Source organism: Dioscorea cayenensis, unplaced genomic scaffold, assembly GCF_009730915.1.
Source record: "Dioscorea cayenensis subsp. rotundata cultivar TDr96_F1 unplaced genomic scaffold, TDr96_F1_v2_PseudoChromosome.rev07_lg8_w22 25.fasta BLBR01002006.1, whole genome shotgun sequence".
In the NCBI taxonomy this organism is placed as follows: Eukaryota; Viridiplantae; Streptophyta; class Magnoliopsida; order Dioscoreales; family Dioscoreaceae; genus Dioscorea; species Dioscorea cayenensis.
In genome coordinates this window covers 1-5,699 of record NW_024088397.1, presented here as the reverse complement: position 1 = coordinate 5,699, position 5,699 = coordinate 1, and the positions used below count along the sequence as shown (strand labels likewise).

The 5,699-nt window shown below is 46.9% G+C and overlaps 1 non-coding gene across 1 annotated transcript; it reads right to left on the bottom strand.

Moving 5' to 3' along the window:
- Positions 1-807: 807 nt before the first annotated feature.
- LOC120257302 lies at positions 808-914 on the bottom strand. The gene has a single exon (XR_005535635.1). It is a non-coding gene; the product is annotated as a small nucleolar RNA R71 (small nucleolar RNA).
- Positions 915-5,699: the final 4,785 nt, after the last annotated feature.

Here is a 5,699-nt window from a genome sequence, read left to right as displayed (position 1 = left end):
ACTAATAATCGAATTAAGTGTCTTTACCCCTCACTCCCCGTGGATCTCGACCCCTCGCTCACTCGGGATTATTACTCGACAAACCCATGCACTTATGGATATACGCAAGGGGACCTTGTCAAGCTTTTTGGCACCGCTGCCGTGGAGCTAAGCGCTTAGAGATACTTTTTGCACTTTATTTTCTTAGCTATTTCACCACACATTCTATTTCATATCTTTTTATTCTATCATCATTCTGATTTTCTTTTTCCTTATTTTTGGTGCAGCTCCGTGTTATGACCCGAGGGAATCCATCAATATTGATTGAAGGAGACCCTTAGCTTGAACGCATACTTTAGAAGAAAAGTGAAAGAACCCGTATACCCGAACAACCTAATCCAAATTTTGATTTGAAGTAGAAGGATCGTAAAAACATGGCAGAACAAAATGAGCAACAATCGAACACTATCCGATTATGCTGCACCTTCGAAGTTGGTGACATCACCGATTATTGTCCGTCCCCCACCTACACGCAACTTGAAAGCTAAAAGCTCGAGATTCATCCATATGTCGCAAAGAAGTTCGCAGACAATTCAACGGTTTGGCTGATGAGGATCCAAACAGTCATATAGAGAGCTTCCTCGAGGTGTGTGACATGCTGAAATAAATGGTGTGACGGATGATGCCATCAAATTGAGTGCCTTCCCATTTTCCTTTAATGGGAAAGCGAAGCAGTGGCTACACTCATTACCTAGAGCATCAATCACTACATGGGAGGAGATGGTAGAAGATTTTCTAGCCCGTTATTTCCCCCCCAGAAAATTAGCAAAGCTTAGGAATGAGATCTCATCCTTTATGTAGTTGGAATTGGAGTCTCTATTTGAGACATGGGAAAGGTTCAAGGAACTCCTGCGAAAGTGTCCACAACATAGATTCCCAGAGTGGATTATTGTTCAAACCTTCTACAATTGAACCCGAGTACAAGGCAACTCTTGGATGCGGCAGTAGGAGGTACCTTAGGTAGCAAAACCCCCGATGAAGCATGTCAATTGATTGAAGAAATGGGGTTAAATAGCAACTAGTGGAACGCTAGGGAGAAGAAAAAGGTGGCCGGTCTCCATGAAATTGATGCGGTAACTTCATTGGCAGCCCAAGTGGAGAGTTTGAGTAAGAAGCTGATCTTATAGTTTCAATAAAGTTACGGCCGTGACCAATTGCACCGGTTGTGGTGGAGGACATGCTCCCTCCGATTGCCCAATCGTCATAGGTGATATTTCTTCGACTGAGAATGTTGACTTTGTAGGTAATGGCATGAGACCCTCAAGGGAATCCATACAGCGAACACCTACAATTCAAAGTTGGAAGAATCATCCCAACTTTTCATTGAGTAATCAAGGACCACAAAAGACCATGGGGCCATCGTTCCAACAACAACAACAAGCCCCTCAAGTGGAAAACAGAATTTCAGGCTTGGAAACCCGAATGACGGATTTGGAGAAGCACTTGGCAAGATTTGTTCAATCGGCAAATACAAGGTTTGAATCAGTGGGGCAAATTGCGAAATCTCTTTCCGAAAGGCCACATGGAAGTTTACCAAGCAACACGGAAACCAACCCTAGAGAACATGTGAAGGCGATCACTTTGAGAAGTGGTCATGAGGTCGAAGGGAGGCTTCCGAGTGAGTTGCCGAAAGAACACGCACCCGAGGTTATAGAGGTTGAGGAGAGAGCAAACAAAGAGAAAGAGGTGGCACCCCCACCTTTCAAGCCAAGAATCCCTTATCCCTCTAGATTAAAGAATGACCAAGGGATGAACAAGTATAAGAAATTCTCGAGTTTGTTCAAGCCAACTCCACATCAACATTCCTTTGTCGAGGCTTTTGGCTCAAATGCCTAAGTATGGAAGTTCTTGAAAGACCTATTGACCAGCAAGAAGAAATTGAGGAGAGTGCTTCGCTGGTGCTTGATGCTTCATGCTCAGCGGTGTTGCAAAAGAACATGCCGAACAAGAAAAAGGACCCGGGAAGGTTCATTATTCCATATAACATCGACAACTTAGGTAAGGAAATGGCATTGGCGGATTCAGGGGCAAGTATCAATGTCATGCCATATACTTTCTTCCAAAAGCTAGGCTTGGGGTGAGCCTAGGCTCACTTGGATGACTTTACCATTGGCGGACCAAACGGTACGACATCCGAGAGGCATCATTGAAGACGTGCTTTGTCAATGGGTGGACAAGTACATTTTTCCGTTAACTTTGTAGTGCTAGATGCTCGATGAGGATACGACGATGTACTCCTTGATACTTGGGAGACCATTCTCTGGGGACTTCCAAAGCATTGATTGACATGGACGGGCGAGAGCTCACATTGAGAGTAGGAGACGTTTATAAGCTCACTTACATCGCCTTTGCTGGCCATACTGGCATTCTCGATTTTGATGACACTTTGTATTTTCTAGACACTACTCGATGAGATCGTTGATGAATATATTCAGGAAATGTTCAACCCGATCCGTATGAAGGTTTGTTTGACCAAGAGGAGAGCAATGAAGAAGTAATGATGCTTGGTCTCGAATGGAGAGGAAACATTTACCCCGGGGATCTTGAAGAAGGTGCTCCAGAAAAATGAAGAGGGGCTAGGAGATGCCACCGAAAAATGCCCCAAGACCGTGGAGACGACATGAGCCAAGGAAGTTGTACGAACGATTGCTAGGTGGTCCGAGTTCCGATAGTACACCCTCTACCCTCAAGAGACTTTTGCTCATCATGCTTTCAAGTTATGGGTAAGAGGGCAACCTTCATTCATGAACCCCGTGAGGTAAGAAAGATACGCTAAGCTTAGTGACGCTCAAACAAGCGTCTTGGGAGGCAAACCCAAGTTTTTACTGTTTGTCACTTTTTAGTTTAGTTTGTTTGCATGAATAAATTGTTAAGTGTAGGTGTTTCAATTTTTGAGTGCTTGTGCTGCGATTTTATTGTGGGTTTTTAAAAGAATTCATTGTATGTTTTGTTGTGAATTGGCGAAATCTGGTCGTTTGAGTTCTATTTTGTGCTTTTATCTGGTAAATTTTGCATATTAGGGTAAGCTCTGAGTGTGTAGATATGTTCAGACTAGTTCTGCAGAGCCTGCAGGTTTTTCTAAGTCATTGAGAGAAAAACACACCCAAGCGTGGAATTTCTCGTGACGCCCTGTGGATGTGTACGCGGAACTCATCCACGAGGGCACAGTGGGCGCAGACCGCCTCGCGGATCACCATGCGACCGGGCGCACGCCCATGGGTAATTTTCACGCACGGGCAGTGCCTTCCTACGCAGTTGGGCGATTTTCCCGAGTAGCACATGGGCGTGGACTCGCCTCGTGACCTTATGAACCACACACAGCGTGGGTACTTTCGCATGCCATGCGAAACTCGCAGTGTTGCTCTTCCATCTCGAGAAAACACAGTGCAAGGCTGCCGCCCGTGAATTGGGCTTAGGAATGTCCACGCCCATGGGAAAATTCTCGCACTCGAGCGGTGGAAGACTTGATACCTTTCTGATGTGTAGGGAAGCCACGGAGGCGGCATCTCGCCTCGCGGGTCCGGCTTACGCGTGAATATTTTCCGCACGCCCGTGCGCGCATCGCTCTAAGTCAGTGAGAGTTTTTTTCCCAGAGCGCATGCGCATACGCCCGTGGAGCTTTTGAGTGAGGCGCACGGCGTGGGAATTTCCACAAGCTCCGGTGGATGCACAGTAACGCCAAAAGTCACGAGTTCCGCTTAAAAGAGGATGATTTCTCCCTCCTCACAACTCCTTTTCACTTGAGTACACTCTCACACTACCTCCGGTCCATAGCGCAGCTTTAGTGGGATTATAGTGAAGTTTTCTCGCCGGGCTCTTCATTTTCTTACTCCTCCCTCGCTTGCAGAAATCCTTTTTCATCATCTTCTTCGCCAATTCATGAGTTCTATTGATTAATCTGGTTAATAATGCTTCGCTTTCTTCAATTGGAACAATGATTTATGTTTAGAATGAAGTTAGAGATATTATTGAGTTGTATTTTTGGATTGTCGATGCCCCGGTCAGCAGTGCTTCACGCCCGTGAATCCACACATGACCGTGTGGATTTCGCAGATTGTTTTTATCAACTTGTTTGACTAATTTTTGTTTAAATTCTGGGTGCATCATGGCACCCTAGGTCAAAGAAGCAAGCTCGATAAGAGGCCACATGAGTCATCCTCTGAGCCCAAGGGCATGCGATTTGCGATTCCCAAAAATCAGGTCCGTTATGAGCGCTTATCACGACTCCGCCCCCGACTGCACTCGATTCCCTGACACGACTATACCGCGAGATCTTCAAGCAGTGAGACCGCTCACCCGATGAGGTTGAGGACCTTGTTTCAGATGGTGGTTGGTGGCAGTTATTGACGATTAGAGAGCCAGCCATACGAGAGTTTGCACTGGAGGTGCTCTCCTTGTTCGAGTTTGATAGAGCGCATGCGAGCTTTCAATCGCTTGGGCACCATTCGGCCTGTAGTGTTTGGACGCACCATAGCTCGAGCATTATGCGCTTTTCCATACCACTTGGCTTATACGAGGAGGCATTCATTCACGATTCGAGAGGAGTATGCATAGCAGCTGCTCATCGATTATCCCGGAACCTCGACCCCTCGCAGATAGCTTTACGAGTGCTACGTGGTCAAGGTCAAGACGAGCGTCGGGTGTCCAAGGCCACTTGCCTTCCCGACCGCCCACGCATATATTTGCATGCCATCATAAGTAGGTCGCTGAATGGTCGCGTGGCGTACGCGATCGGTGTCTTGAGCCATCGAGTTGTTGTACTTGTACTCGATGGTAGAGCTGCATCGATCCACTTTAAGGCACATCTTGGCTGATTACATCGACATCGTGATGACTGATGCTGATCGGAGCGATTTTCTCGGCCCTTACATTACGAGATTAGTGTCGAGTATGGGGTCTCTTGATCTCGATTCGAGGGCCGAGAAAATGAGTGTACAAGCTCGCCTGGGTCTAGAGACGATCGCGGTACACGGGCATGGTCCGCAGATTCGGATGTGGGCTTTTTATGCTAGTCCTACCAGCCCCGCAGATAGCTCGAGGATGAAGCGTGATGACGCCGGAGCATCTCAGCTCCCGCAGCTCCTCAGCCCTGCACGTCGATGGAGACCGAGGCACCTCCAAGAGTCTAGGAACCACCCCTGGGCAGTGTATAGCCACCATCTCGAGCCAACGATCGCTGGAGAGGCTCGAGGACGCTATAGAAGTGGTCACGGAGTCGATGTTGCCGAGATTAGGGCTACATAGGCTACTTAATCACGCGTAGTTCATGGCACTGCCGACATATTACAGCAGATCCTAGAGTGAGACGCTGCTCTCATCATTTGTCCTCAGCACCCTGAGGACTCTCTCTCAGCGCCCAGCAAGACCTCCCTCCTCGACCCTCGAAAGACTCGTGAGGACCCACTATATGCTTCCACTTCAAGAAGTAGCTAGCAAATGGGAGCCTCCCGAGAGCGACATCCGACATCTTGACCTTTCTTTTACTTTCATGGATTTTTACTTTATCTTATTTTTCTTGTTTTTAGACCTTTGTTCAATCGTAGAAGGGTTTTTTTCTTTTCCGAGTTTATGTTATTTTGCATTATCGAAGTTGTATTCATTGCTTCATCTTTTATACACTCGAAAGTTATTTTTGTTTTTCTCGAGCTTCACCGAACCCC